The 16,359-nt window shown below is 35.5% G+C and overlaps 2 long non-coding RNA genes across 2 annotated transcripts in view; one reads left to right on the top strand and one right to left on the bottom strand.

The window, feature by feature from the left end:
* Positions 1-16,359, top strand: part of LOC129464715 (uncharacterized) — a 60,894-nt gene that overhangs the window by 29,885 nt on the left and 14,650 nt on the right. The window lies entirely within an intron of this gene.
* LOC134732732 (uncharacterized) overlaps positions 983-16,359 on the bottom strand; it is a 51,906-nt gene continuing 36,529 nt past the window's right edge. Inside the window, exon 3 of the long non-coding RNA XR_010116215.1 lies at positions 983-1,032. This is a non-coding gene — a long non-coding RNA (uncharacterized lncRNA). The remainder of the gene's footprint in view (positions 1,033-16,359) is intronic.

Below are 16,359 nucleotides of genomic sequence, written 5' to 3'. Positions count from 1 at the left end.
TTAGACCTAGGGTTAAAAAAACTCTTGGTCACATAGCAAGGTAAAATATGGCTCTAAAAGTGAGGGAAAAATTATAATGTGATAGAGATTTCACAGGCTTTACTATTGCTAAAATACAATTGCTTTTTTGGAATTGCAGTAAGAGTGAGACTAGAATTTTGTTTTATTGCTTCTAGACCATCCTTCCTTCTCTAACACTCTGACCACATGTATCAGTATTCAGAAAAAAGCAAGAGCTTCTTCTCGCAGGCGGGATTGCCATTGAAGAAGATGTCAAGAAGGATGAGTCACTGTTAGGATTGATTCAAGATACTCTATTGCCAAGCTGCATTTGTTGATAGAGTCATCTATATCCTGGTATCCATGGAACACAGTGGAAGAGAAATCTGTCCTTGTCATTACCTGGCCACAGGCCTCTTTTAAAAGATACTAGAAAATTAATTAGACTGCAAATTCACCCATAAAATTAAAGTAAAAACTACCTGGGCTCAGGGCTTTGAAAGAGGATAACTTACTTGGATTAGAAAATTTGTCATGTTCAGCTCAAGTAGCATTAATTTGTTTAGAATAGATAATGATATTTCATTATTATTCCCAACCCTGAAGTTAGTCAAGAGATAACTAAAATAAATACCTTGTAAATACTGACTACACATAATACTTATACTCTATAGCAACATGACCACACTGAGTAATCTTGACAAGTTTAGGAAAGCATTTAAATAAAATAAAACTTGAGCCACATAAACTCTGGAAGATCTTTAAATTTAAATATAATAGTTATTGTGTAGAGTGAATGGAAAACTATACCAGAAATAGAAATTGTGCCTTACTCTTATAATTTCAACCATGACAATATAAATAAATACTATGCTGTTAAAAAATAATTTGACCATTGGGAGCATTTAAGATTTCTATGTGCTTTTCCTATTTTACAGAAAGAAAAAATTTTTAAAGAATGCAGAACATGAAAACATTTCTTTTTACCTCAAAACTGTTCCTTATTTCTGACTGTTGAGCAATATGATTTTCCTGAAATGATAGAAACAAATTTTATACAGTTGAGAATAGAGTAACTGAAAGATTCCCAACCATTTTGCTGAAGGAAGTAAATGGCTTTTCTGGTTGTGCACTGTTTTCAGAACTTGGGAAACCTAAGAGAAGACGTAACTAACATTAGCTGTCACTGGCAAAATAGCATAGATTTTGACATAATATATACAGGAGAGAAAAAAATTAGACTTAACTTATAGCAAGTAGCTTTGCACTCTTCCATTTATCATATATAGGAAGGAAAAGAGCCATAAAAATTGAATTTTGTATGCTTCACAGGCACCATTCCATTAGATGGGTCACAGAAAAGTAGTGTTGTGTCATATCTGTATTAAAATGCTAAATATAAACATCAAAATTGGAAGAATAAGAAATATTTAATAGTCATCATTTCAAAAGGGAACAAGTGATGATTGAATCACATAATAAATTATGTGTTTATAGGGGAAGGGATAATCAGGTCTTTGTTTCTGAAAATTTCTATCACCTTCTATTTATCTCACTCACCATCTAGGCTTTCAGGCTTTCAGTTCATTCAGAATAAAGACCACAAAATAATATCAGCACACTAGAGTTGGCTTGATGGATACAAAATACCTCCACAGATACATCCAAAAAGAAATTTTAAAAATTTTGCTTTGAGAAACAAGTTAACCTGATGTTCTTACTCTGTCTCTTATTTCTCTTACTGCACTTAAATTTTACACAATCTTGCTTTATAACCAGCATTTCTAGTGTTGACAAAGAAAGCATTTAGTTTTCATTTTCTTAAAAACCCAACAGGCAAGATAAACATTAAGTTCATTATTGAAGGAAATGAGTTTGACAACAAAAAAGATAATATAGAATGAAATGAATTCTCAAAATAGGACAAGGAGAGTACAGGTTGCCATAAAGCTAGATAATCAAAAGTGTTGAAAAATTTGTAAAGCTGTGATATGGTTAGGCTTTGTGTTCCTACCCAAGTCTCATCTTAAATTATAATCCCCATAATCTCTATATATTGAGGGCGGGACCTTGTGGGAGGTGACTGGATCATGGGGGTGATTTTCCCTATGCTGTTCTCTTGATAGTGAGTGAGTTATCATGAGATCTGATGGTTTTATAAGCATTTGACAGTTCCTCCTACACACATTCACTCTCTGTCTCACTTGTCACCATGTAAGATGTACCTGTTTCCCCTTCCACCATAATTGTAAGTTTCCTGAGGCCTTTCCAGCTATATGTAACTCTGAGTCAATTAAACCTCTATCCTTTGTAAATTATCCAGTCTCAGGAAACTCTTTATAGTGTGAAAACGAACTAATACAAGCTGTAATTAGAATCCACTATTCACTATGCACTGTGTAAGCCACAGAGAAAATACAAATAAAAGATAAGAGACAAAGTCTACTGTCAATGTGTTTTAACCCTCATTGGGAAGACAAACTAATACGACTTTTTCATCATGAAAAGCAAAGGGTTTAGTAGTGTCAGGATTAATAATATTTTGTCTTCAGTAATTTAAAATTATATTAAAAGTTGCATTAGTGCTATAGTAGAAGACTTATGTCCCTTTAGTAACTACTACTATATCATCAGGAACTACTACTACCACCACAACCACCCCACCATTGACTTACTGAGTGTCTACAGTGTTCCAGTCACAGTTTTAATTCCTGTAGATTTGTTAGCTCATTCAACTTATGAAACAATCTAATTGTTCTTGAGGTAGTTGCAATTATTGCCCTCATTTTCAAAAACAAGGAAACTAATGTGGAGAGATATTGAAGTAACTGCCTCAGGATTCTGAACACAGTCAGTCTGCTGCTTGAAAAACAAAAGCTAAAGGATGTCATATTTCTAAAACAGACAAAACTAGATACTTTGAAAGGCCCCTGATGACATATAGTTACTAGATAAAAGAGAAAAAGCTTTTAATGCACTTCTAAACTCTGAAGTCTTTTTAACCAATGAGAAGAAATGCGATTGGTCAATAATGAGGTGTAAGAGGATGAGAGCTAAATTACAATTAGTCCAACAGTAGACTTCTTCATAGAAACAACAGGAAAAAAAGGCAAAGAAATTATATTGTCAAAATGCTAGGAAGGTGGAGGAAAAACTATCAGTCTAGAATTGCGTGTTCACAACAATTACCTTTCAAGAATGAGAGTGAGAAAAGGTATATTTCACATACAGAAAACTTGATTTTGTCACCTGCAGACTGCAGGTTCTAGTTTAGAATTCAAACTAGATTCTAACATATAATATTTTAAAAGAATAATTATCCCAGAGCAAGTGTTTAGGATGCAAGAAGAAATAGTGAATACAGAAATTAATAAACAAAAAATATAACAAACATTATTTATATAGAAAAATGGAAAACAAATATGGGAGTTACTAAAAGAAATAAATACCGAATGCTGGTTTAATAAGGAAACAAACAATAAAACAAAACATTATTTTAGAAAAGTCAAATAGCCAAAAAGATGAAGACTCTATTTGACAACAGGTCAAGTAGAAAGCACAAGGAAAGACTGAAGACATGAGTTACAAATATAGTAGCAATAACAAAACAAATGTAGGTATGGTATATTCACTAGCTATCAGCTAGGTATTAGTATAATGTTAGATGGAAAACCAGGTCAATTATATTGATTCATAAGAAATGCACCTAAACCATACAGATATGAAAGGTTGAAAACATCACAAGAAAAGTACCTGTACTATGTTAATAAAATAAAAAAAGTATTTAAAACAAAAAAATATTATTTTGGAAACAAAGTACTGTATATCAATAGATTAAATGAGGAGGAAGAAATGCAAATTTTAAATTTCCATGTTCAAAACAAAATAGCCTTAAAATATAGAAAGTCAAAATTGTTAAATCTAATAGCAGAAATTGACAAAACATCTATTATCATGAGGAATTTCAAAACTTATCTATTTTTGTTAAGTAGGAAACCAGATAAAAAGTTGCTTAAGGCATGCTATATTTGAACAATACAATTCACAAGGTTGATTTAATAGGCATATGTAGAACCCTGCACTCAAGGATTAAGAATGCACATTGTTCTCAAGTGTATATATACAAGATTTTTAAAATGTGATCTTATAGTAGTCTATGAATGGAATCTCAAACTTTAAAGCAAGGGTCCCCAACCCCTGGGCCATGGACCATTGCCAGTCTGTGGCCTATTAGGAACCCTCACAGAAGGAGGTGAACGGTGGGAGAGGAAGTGAAGCTTATCTGTATTTATGGCCACTCCTCATTGCTCACATACCACCTGAATTCTGCCTCCTGTCAGATCAATGGCAGCATTAGACCCTCATAGGAACAAGAACCCTGTTGTGAACTGCACATGTGAGGGATCTAGGTTGCATGCTCCATATGAGAACCTAATGCCTGGCTGGGTGCTATGGCTCATGCCTGTAATCCCAACAGTTTGGGAGGGTGAGACAGGCAGATCACCTGAGATGGGGAGGTCAAGGCCAGCCTGACCAACATGGAGAAACCCCATCTACTAAAAATGCAAAATTAGCTGGGCATGGTGGCATATGCCTGTAATTCCAGCTACTCAGGAGGCTGAGGCAGGAGAATCACTTGAACCTGGGAGGCGGAGGTTGCGGTGAGGCGAGATTGTGCCACTGCACTCCAGCCTGGGCAACAAGAGCGAAACTCTATCTCAAAAAAAAAAAAAAAATCTAATGCCTGATGATCTGCCACTGTCTCCCATCACCCTCAGATGGGGCTGTCTAGTTGCAGGAAATCAAGCTCAGGGCTCACACTGATTCTACGTTATGTTGTGTTGTATAATTATTTCATTATATACGACAATATAATAATAATAGAAATACAGTCCACAATAAATGCAGTGCATTTGAAGCATCCCAAAATTATCTACTCCCAAGTCCATGGAAAGTGGAGGTGTCTTTCTCCATGAAACCAGTGTCTTCCATGAAACCAGTCCCTGATTCCAAGAAGGTTGGGGACCACTGCTTTAAAGTACCTTAAAAGTGCCTAATGAAGCATTTTCTAAACAAAATGCAGTTAAGTTAAAAAAAAAACACAAGGATAAACTAAAATCCTTATATATTAGAAAATTATATAACACACATAAATATATCTATGATCAAAGAAGAAATCACAATGGAAATTTAAAATGTGTAGAAACAAATTATAATAAAAATACTATAGCAAAACGTGGAGGATGAAGTGGCTATGGCACTCTTAAGGGAATTTAGTCTTGAAGATTTACATTGAAAGAGAAGAAAAGTTACAAACAATGAAACAACTATCTAATTAAAGAAATTAGAAAGGCAAAAAAGAATTAACTCATAGAAAGTAGAAGCAAAAGGCAATAAATTAAAAACATACATGAAAACAAAAAAAGATAAAATGGGATTGATAAACCAGAATAGAATTCTTAAAAAGTATTAATAAAACAAATAATATTTGAAGAGATTGATAAAGAAAATGGAAAAAAAAATACACAAATCATCCATATTAGAAGTTTACCAGAGGATACAAATATAGATATAAGAAAGATTTTAAAGATAAAAGAATAGTGAGATAACTTCACATTAATACATTACAAATCTTAGAGAAACTAGACAAATTCTAGAGGCCAAAACTCACCAGTTTTACTCTTTGTACTGATCAACATCAGAGTTATTATCAAGAGTAGAACACCTTATTTAATGAAGTGTTTAAATTTATATTTTTCTGAACATAGTGGTGTTGTCAGGATCTCCATGACATAACTTTTTTTTTTTCTTTTTTTGAGATGGGGTGTTGCTCTGTTGCCCAGGCTAGAGTGCAGTGGCACCATCTTGGCTCATGGCTCACTGCAGCCTCCACCTCCCGGGTTCAAGTGATTCTCCTGCCCCAGCCTCCCCAGTAGCTGGGACTACAGGCGAGTGCCACCGCGCCTGGCTAATTTTTAGTATTTTAGTAGAAACAGGGTTTCACCATGTTGCCCAGGCTGGTGTCGAACTCCTGAGCTCAGGCAATCCACCCACCTCGGCCTCCCAAAGTGCTAGAATTAAAGTCCTAAGCCACCGTGTCCAGCCAACATAACTTTCATAGCAACCAGCTTCCACATAAATGGCATCCATTGTTTAATGCTGCCTGAGACTGAGGGGAAAGTTGTCCTTAGACTGACATGTGGTGTTGAATCCACTTCTATCACAGATGTGAAGGAATGTTCTCCAATATAGCCTTTCTCATTGATAAAGGTGATATTTTCCTCCTTTCCCTTTTGATTAAGAAATCCATCTTTAAGTGTTTTTCTCTCTTCTCATACTTTACTGTTAGCATTCAAGAGAAGCCAAACTGCACCTTCAATAGTTTGCTAAGAAGTTTCTTCAACCAGGCGGGGCTCGGTGGCTCACGCCTGTAATCCCAACACTTTGGGAGGCCAAGGCGGGCAGATTACCTGAGGTCAGGAGTTCCAGACCAGCCTGGCCAACATGGTGAAACCCCGTCTCTACTAGCCGGATGTGGTGGCACACTCCTGTAATCCCAGCTACTTGGGAGGCTGAGGGAGGAGTATTGCTTGAGCCTGGGAGGCGCAGGTTGCAGTGAGCCAAGATCGTGCCACTGCACTCCAGCCTGGCCGACAGAGCGAGACTGTCTCAAAAAAAAAAAAGAAGTCTCTTCAGGCAAGTGTCCTGTCTCTCACAAGTTATTCTTTTCATAAAATGTTACGACATAAACACAATTCAGCCAAGTTCTTTGACAATTTATAACAAGAATGATCTTTCCTTAAGTTTTCAATATGTTCCTCATTTCCATCTGAAACCTCATCAGAATGGCTTTCATTACTTGAAAGAGTGAGTATGTTCTAGATATAATTATGGGACCTTGTTCCACTTAATTCTAATGTGCATGCTTCAAGTAATTCTGTTTATTAAAAAATTGTCTTCAAATGTTTCCTTCTGTGTAAATGTTTTCCTCATACCTCCCTCTGCCCCCCGCCACCTCAGGGTGCTATGTAGTGATGTAGTGATGTAGGGTACTGTCCAGGGGATAGGAAAAATAATAATTATACATTCTGAATTGTAATTTAATATATTAAGCCTCATTACATAAAAAAATATATTCCTCAGAAAGTTACTTGGTATCATCTGGCACAACGTAGATGACAGCTGTTCATAAAACCCTGTTTAGTGAGCTTATTAGTACTTAAACAACTCACAGTTTCATGGTTTATTAACTGTAGAATTTCCTTAGAAAGAGGAACAATTCCTCCAACTGCTAGAGAAATATAGTTAATATACTACAAATAGGATCAAACTGAAAAGTATTTAATTTATATTAAGCTGCTACCAAATATATATTTGAGCAAACACATACTTGAAATCTTTTAGTGTACTAGACATTTAGTGTATATCAGGTATTACAAACTTTAAAAGGGAAGACTTTGACCTTTTAGTAGAATTATGTTGCACTGCTACACTATGGTCTTTCTTACTGTAATAGCAGTAACAATAAAATGAAATTAGAAACATTAATTCATGTTTGCTCCATGTAATTATTTAAAATGTTTTTTAATCTTCTCTACTTTTTGTAACATGTTCTGAAATTGAGAAGATAAGCATTTATTATCCACAATATTCAGAATGTCTAATTCCTCAAGTCAGCAAAAAAAAAAAAAAAAAAAAAACAAACAAAAAAAATTCAGATCTCTTAAAATTTCTTTTATTATTATTATTATACTTTAAGTATTGGGATACGTGTGCAGAATGTGCAGGTTTATGTGTATACACATGCCATGGTGGCTTGCTGCACCCATCAACCCATCATCTACATTAGGTATTTCTCCTAATGCTATCCATCCCCTGGCCCCCCACCCCCGACAGGCCCTGGAGTGTGATGTCCCCCTCCCTGTGTCCATATGTTCTCTTTGTTCAACTCCCACTCATGAGTGAGAACATGTGGTGTTTGGTTTTCTGTTCCTGTGTTAGTTTGCTGAGAATGATGGTTTCCAGCTCCATCCATGTCCCTGCAAAGGACATGAACTCATCCTTTTTTTGTGGCTGCATAGCATTCCATGGTGTATATGTGCCACATTTTCTTTATCCAGTCTGTCATTGATGGGCATTTGGGTTGGTTCCAAGTCTTTGCTATTGTGAATAGTGCTGCAATAAACATACTTGTGCATGTGTCTTATAGTAGAATGATTTATAATCCTTTGGGTATATACTCAGTAATGGGATTGCTGGGTCAAATGGTATTTCTGGTTCTAGATCATTAACATATTGGTGATCAGGCCATCAATAAAGTCATTAGAATGGCTGAGACTGCCTAAGAATACAGTATTAAGAAGGTAGAGAAGATGGCCAAAGAGAGATACACAGATGATACCAACACTTCAAAGGTGATGGGCTTCCAGAAGAGAATAGATTACTTGATTAAACAGTGAAAAGAAAATATGGTAACCACTGGAGAATTTTAAGGAGATCATGCTAAAATTCAAGATAAAATAAATTAATGACTAAAAAGTAACCACTGGATTTATCCATTAGATCATTGGAGACCTTAACAAGAATAAATTATTATAAATAGAGGGCTATTGTATAATCCTGACTCCACCGTGTTGACTGGTAGATGGATGATAAGAGTGGTTTTACTCAGTACAGATTACTATTCTGAAGAGTGGAGATAATAAAGAAAGTAAAGATAGAGTCAAAAGATGGTGGCAGAAAAGTTAAGCAAATTGAGAGGAACATGTAAGTAGAGAGAAAGTGAAGACAGAGGAATGAATGTATAACTGATTAGCAATGTTCTAGGTGGAGACAGGAGAAGATGAGATCACGGTCATGACCGGAGGAAAAAACCCAACTCTCAGACTGGATAAAATAGAATAAAGATGATGTATTTGTTTGCTAGGGCTGCCATACTGAAGTATAATTAACTGAATGGCTTAAACAATAGAAATTTCTATTTTCACCATTCTGGGCACTAGAAGTCCATAAGCTTTGGGCAGTGTTGCTCACTTCTGTGGCCTTTTTCCTTGACTTATAGAAGGCCATCTTGTCCTAGTATCTTCTCATAGTCTTACCTCTATACATGCTGTGTCCCCATTTCCTCTTCTTATAAGGATATTTGTCATATTAGGTCATTAGTCATATTCCTAGTAACTTCATTTTAATTTCATTACTTATTTAAAGATCTTATCTCCAGATATGGTCACATTCAGAGATAATGGGAGTTATGACTTTAGCATACAAATTTTGGGGAGATGCAATTCAGTCCATAAAAATGGGTAGATACTTCTAATAATTAAATAAAAGTCATATTGAATATCTAACCAAATGTTTAACACTTATTTTTAAAGCATGCTTATAAAATGCAGGTTGCACAATTGGAATCATATGGGCAGAAGACTATGGAAAGTAGGTCTCACAGCTAAAGAATATTCAAAACAAAGTTTCTGCATTCAGAGGACACAAGAGAGTAAACCCTGAACATCTCTGCTGTTCTGCTTTCAACCATATTTCAAATCTGCTTTCTGGCAATAGACACTGATTGTCACTGGAGGTCATGCTTCAGGGTACATAGTATAGAGTCATTGACAAATAGCTTCTGTGCTGTAAGGTGAAAATGATGAAATATTCTTCTATGTCTCAAGCATTGTCCCTTCCACTTATATCATCTTTGAAAACATCAAAAAGCCTAAACAGTTGCTAAGAAGAATATATCCAATCCTCTATATGTCTATAGGGATGGTCAAATTTAATGATTTATTTATCATTCACTCTTCATCAGATTTACTGAGCTTCACTCTATAAGAAAAATATATAGATTTAACGCAATGCTTATTAAGAACAGAGTAAATGCAGACTCAGTCAAAAAATGGCATTTTATCAACTGTCAGAAAATATGAGCAATCATTCAAATTATCTGCCTTCATTAAAATCAATTTTTAAATTAAATGGTATAAACATATGGTATAAGGTTATTCCTTTAGGAAATGTCATTTAATTTCCTCTATGTATAAACCTTTGCATACAATTTCAATGCTGCTTATGCATCTTCTGTATAACAAACTGAGGCAGGACCTCCAAGCTGCATGACTCGAGTCCCTGTGGAACACAGCAGATCCTCAAATAACACTGTTTTGTTGAGTGTTGCTTCCTTAGAACATTGATGATAAACCTAAATAAATCGATTACCATTGAGGCCACTGTCTGTGTGGTGTGCACATTCTTCCCATGTCTGGAGGGTTTTCTCTGAGTACTCTAGTTTCCTCCTACATCTCAAAGCTGTACATGTTACACTGATTAGTGTGTCTCAGTGGTCCCTGTCTGAGTGAATGTGTGTGTGTGAGTGTACCCTGTGATAAGATGGCATCTTGTCCAGGGTAAATTCCCACTTTGTACCCTGAGCTGTAGAGAGAGACTCCAGCCACCTGCAACTATAAACTGGAGTAAGCGGGTACAATAATTACCTTGCTTGTTTTTATTAATCTGTCTTAAATGTCTGTATAGCACACACTTACTCTAATGTTTAATATTAGAAGTGTTTTCCTCTTCATTTAGAAGCTGGTGATGTTTTTGTGACCAGAAATATGCTGTAGGAACTTAACTCTTGTTTACATCAATTAGTCTATGGTAAAATTTGCTTCATTGCACTTCATTTTGATTAAAGTTACAGTTTCCAAGAACTTATCAAGACAGTAAGTGAGGATTTACTGTACTCTGGCTGCTGGATAACCCTGGCTGGCATCCGCTTTCTGCCAGAATTGCTGGAAGGCAGAAGGAACCAATCAAATGTAGTCATTTCAATTGGCTCCGCATTAACACAATATTGGATGCAAATTGCCACCACTTGCTCATGACCATTTTCATGGGCTGGGTCTTAGGAATTTCTTCTCCTATTATTTTAATACAAAAATCTACAGATAGTTTCCTTCAAGGAGCATGGACGGTGTTTGTTTCATTATTTTCAAATTCATATTAGGCAAAGCTGTTGGACTCTGCAGCTATAGTGACCCCAGCCAGGAAGCTCCAACCACAGCACTTTCTAAGTATATATTTTTCATCCCCAGGGGTACTCATGAGCACTGAAAGGGAAGTGATCGTCATTTTAAGTGGCTTCATGGAAGTGTTCATACTTAACAAATGCTTGATTGATGTTTTCTATTGTGTCTATTCAGCTGCAAATCCACTCTTTGTTCCAGATATTGGGAGGGTTACTGAATTCATGGATAATACAGATATGATAGACAGGGGTAGAGACCACTGAATAACTTCTGCTCCAAAGGTAGTGCGTTTACCTGCTACATTGGGCATAGGTATATGATATGATTTCTTTCAGGAGGCATCCTTAGTATCTAGTCTAATGTCTAATCCATGTTTAGTTTTTTGTATTGTACATAGTCAAATTAATTTACAATTGGTGCATTTTCGATTTTTAGAAGTTTCAGTAATTTGTGCCTGATAATATGAATGAACATCATCTTGGAACAGTTTCTCAGCACTAGATCTGTGACTTCATAGTTTGTCATAATTATTTCAACAAGATTTTTGGATTTTAATACAAAGACCTGCACATGGTCACCCTTTATCACAGGATCATTGATACTGATGGGATTATCTGCCATCTACTTCGGCTTCATGGCATGGTGTGACTTTGTTTTGGCAACCTCTGACAATTCTCTGGACTACACTGACTCTCTGATTTGTAATTTAAGCTCAGAGTAATTGACAAGCACCCTTCTTAAGAGTCCAGACTTCTTGAAGTTCTAGATTGTCTTTTTCATCATCACTCTGAATAATGAACAGTAACTGGTGTTGGTTTTACTCCATACTGAAGACAACTGGGTCTTGCTTATTTCTCATTAGTGTTCACAAAAATAACTGCCTATTAGCTGGAGTATTATTTCCACTCTCAGCCGCCACCTTTCCATCTTCTTGCACTTGTCTTCCATCTCATTCAACGTGTCAGCTGCAAACTGCTGCTGTCCTGGTTGCAGGTCTTGCTGAAAGTCATTGTCCTCATTTGAGTTATCTTTGAGATGGTGATTATTGTCTTAGGATGTTGGCATTGTTATTCTGGGCATTATTATCATTGTTACTGTTGGAGATCTATTTGCTAACAAGTGCCGAGGAAACCCAAATTCCTATGCCTGCACTGAAGCAAACTCAAGTATAGCCCTTGAGTAGTTGACAAAACAATGTAGTCCAGTAAAATAAACTCCAACTGGGCAACAATTCAATAAACTGGCCGAAGGAATCGGGCTTCAGTATATGGCACCGAACTAGGCTGATATTAACCAATCAATTCCATCTCGAGTGGTCTGAGATCCAATTGTATGGTTTATATATATGAGACAGTTATAAATTACAGATATTTGATACAGGAAAAAACTTCATTGATTACCTTTATTCCTATAATGATGATGATACCAGGATATTCTACCACATCAGTCAAACCATACTTTACCAGATCTGCATGAGCCATTCTGCTCTGCAGCTAACTCATCTACATATCCCAGATGGTGGGTTTCACACTGGTAGAACTTCAACTCTGACATCTTAATGAAAAAAAAAAAGACATAATTGTTGGTTCAGGAATCCTGGATTCAAACTTTATGTAAGCAACAGGGCAGTGAGGGTGAAGAACTAAGATCTTTTTCAAGAGCCTTTTTGCAAACTCTCCAAAGAATACTGCACAAATTTCTAAAATCATGTGATCTTTAACTGTCTCCAATTACACATCAGATGAGACCTACAATGAAAGGAACTGGAACCATTTCTAGGTGTTCCTAGTTTCAGGAAGAGGCTAAATATGTTACTAAAAATATGTATTTTCAGGAATTTAAGGGTCCTTTACATTTCCTCATGATGAAAGATCTTAAGCTGATGCACAGAAAGCTTTTAAACAGCTGTGGTTTAGTAACTTTTAACTACTCCAAATTGAGGTGTCTGAGGGTTGAACTATAAAGAATTTCAGGAATATTTACCCTGACTAAACATGAAGTTTTTATTTTGGATCTCATAGAAATTTTCAGTTTATTTTCAGGAGGAGTCAGAAATGATTCATCATTCATTACAAGAATTTCCCCAAAATATAACCCACAGCAGCAGTAGGTTATGCTGTAGGTAACCTACAGAACATGTGCCATATTTGTCCAAATGGACTCTGCCAACTACAAATGAGAGATTTCCATACCTAGTAACTTTGGATGTGCTTGCAAAGCTTCTAGGACTCCTAGAATGCTAAATGTCTCATGGTCTTGTACTCCACCTCTCAAGGTATCTAGAATGAAGGCCATGTAGTTGTTTGATGTCTGACATCTTATTAAAGTGTTAGAAAACTGGAAATCTGTAAAGCCACTTGGGATATATTTTCACCTCCACTCTGCACAGGACCCACAACCTTCACAACTCTCAGATACAAGGACATTGCTTCCTTTAGCTTTCTGAAAACATTCCATACACATGATATCCTACAGAAGGAGGTAATTAAAAATAAGGCAATGCACATCAGGTGAAAGTTGATTTACATAGTCCTTTAGTTCATCTGATATTATTTCCAGGGGGATTTCATTATTCACGAAACACCTTTTAACACTCTTCTTTCATGGCCCTATTGCTGCCTTGTCTGTAGTATCAAAGAGCACATCTCCTCTCTTGGTTACTTGAGTTCAAAACACTTACACTGGCCTTCACAGTCTGTTACTGTGATTGAGAGGGAGGGAGAAATGTGACAGACACTTCTGGTAGTACTCACCGCCTTGGCTCCAGGGATTGGAAAATCTAATATAATTAGAAGGCACATAATTTTTAAGGACTAGTAATATGTAATTTTGTCAAAGAATAAATCTGTGCAGGCAATTGTGGAGGGCAGTATTTTAGAAATAAGATTGGATTGGTTAAAGGAGTAAATCTTCAAAATACTTTTCTGTTTCTTACCTATATTTACAAGAATGTTTCAAACAAAATGTTTCATTGCTATCATAAAACATGTCTCTTCAAATATTGTGTGTAAATTTGGTTCTAAAATTCATTTTAAGTCATTTAAGCCACTAACAATCTTTGCTAAGATGTTCTTAAAAGAAATTGGGCATATTTTCAATATTTGGGGGAGAAAATTAATAGCAAATGTTTAAATAACCAACACAAAATTCCAGGTTCTCATGATAACAGCTATATTAAACTCTATTTTTTTCTTCTTAAATAAGCTTTATATACATTCTACAAGCATTAGAACATTTATTCCATGAACATAGATTTCATCTGTCTAGTTTATTGCTAATTCTCATTGCTAGACCAGTTTCTGGCATTTGATAGTCACTCGATACATATTAGTTACACAAATGTTCGCCAAGGAAATAGAGTTGCTGGATAATGACTTAGAGCCATTTTTTAAAAGTGATGACTTGGAATTATTACGAATGCCACTATAGTATTTAGCCAGAAAGCAGTCTTGCTTAAAGTGTTTGGGATTTAGGAGAATTTCCTCCTACTTTCAATGGTGCCAACTTGCGATATTTTATCTTTTATATTTGAGATTTTGTCTCTTTAGTTTTTTCCCTTTATATAGAATCTTAGATACCAATTCTTGATGTTCTCAGCAAACATTTCTGGCAATGTCAATAATGATCTTTGCTGTCCTAAAATCTCTTCTAGAGGCCGTAAAAGCAGACACTGATCCTTTTCTTTCCTCCCCTAATCTCCAGTGCTAAGCCCAGCACCTGGATTTTGGCAGACAATTCATAAATATAGTTGAACTAAGTAATAAGAAGGGTATCTTTGGAGGACAAAGACTACCAGAATCAGTCATCCTTCCTTTCATTTAGAGAAATCATCTGATATTCCCTTTGTTTCATTTTGTATCCTTTTCAAAAGTTTTTTTTTTTTTTTAATTTGTCAATACTATGCATTTGAAAGAATGGGGGGATGGATTTTTTCCTTGTATTTCTACAAACAAATGAAGCTGTTCTAAAAATTTTCAAATGTGATTAGAATGAAAGGACATTAGATTTATAATGATATTTCTATTTAGAATTGGCACAGATGAAATCACACATAATCCTTGTTTTGAGTATTTTATAAAAAGAATAACTAGACATGCAGCCACTGAGAAGAAAATGTCTTCTTAACCCATAATAGAGTTTATTTCTTTATTTTTAAGTACTTCAACTTGACACGATTATCCTACTTGACAAAAATGAAAATGTCTGCAAAAAATATACAAAATAACTCATAAAAAAAATTTATGAACAATTTTAGTTAAAATTATAAATAGCCACTTATGTCCGGAAAAGAAATCTAAATTTCCATGCAAAAACATAATTCCAAATTCAAACTTTACAATTTAGAAATCAATTTTGATATTTTACAAAATAATTACTAATTATTAAGATTTAATCAAATTGCCTTTATAATGAGTGAAGAAATCTATGATCTGGTCCCTTATTTGTTTCTTTCCTACATTTCACAAATGTCACTTGGCCTGGTTTTCTAGAACACAAGTATTTTCCCATATTCATTAATATGACTGTTAGAACATGTTTCTAACTTGGACAATTTCAAAAGTATTTTGAAGTATTCCAAATGGAACTAATTAGTAGCTCATGAGGTAAAAGTACTGCCATATGAGTGTATCTTGTACACCAAACTATAAAGAGTAATTACTGAATCAGTTAAATAGCACACACAATCCATATGCATTGTTTCTTTTAATTGCAAAGGACAGCAGTTTCACTGAGCTAACTAACACACAATCCCCAAAACTGAGAATTTATTTGAATCATGCTGGGGGAATACCATTAAAGCCAAGGAAAAAATTAAACTGTGATGATATTGTGATAGGAGCTCCCAAGACCTCAACAGCAGAACTTCTGAAACTTCCAACTGGGCCTTTACTGACATAAGTTAGCTCCCAATTCGTAGCATCGTCTTTTCCCCTTCCTCTAAGTTGAAATTTGTGAGCACATCCATATGCATATGAACATTCAAAAGAAAGAGGGAAAGACAGACAGAGAGACAGAAAGAGATGGAGATTTGAATGTTCCACATTATTCAGATGTCCACATCTCAGTCAGTCAACTCTTGTCTTGGGGTGGGGTCGCAGAGTGAAACAGGTGGCCTGGTAATTACAGCTAATGTTTGTTGACCATGTACTGGGCACTAAATACTGTTCTCAGCACTGTCTATGTTCTAACTCATCTAAGCCTTTCAATGACTCTACGGTCTCTTTACTATTAACCCATTTTACATATATACAAGCATATGCAACAATAAGTGTCTTAAAATGTCCTTTCTTGCCTAGGAAAATGAGAAGTATTCAAAATCTCAGATTTGTGTAACATC

This window comes from Symphalangus syndactylus, chromosome 16 (genome assembly GCF_028878055.3).
Source record: "Symphalangus syndactylus isolate Jambi chromosome 16, NHGRI_mSymSyn1-v2.1_pri, whole genome shotgun sequence".
Classification (NCBI taxonomy): domain Eukaryota; kingdom Metazoa; phylum Chordata; class Mammalia; order Primates; family Hylobatidae; genus Symphalangus; species Symphalangus syndactylus.
Note: the sequence above shows the minus strand (reverse complement) of the source record. Positions and strands in the feature narration are given on the sequence as shown.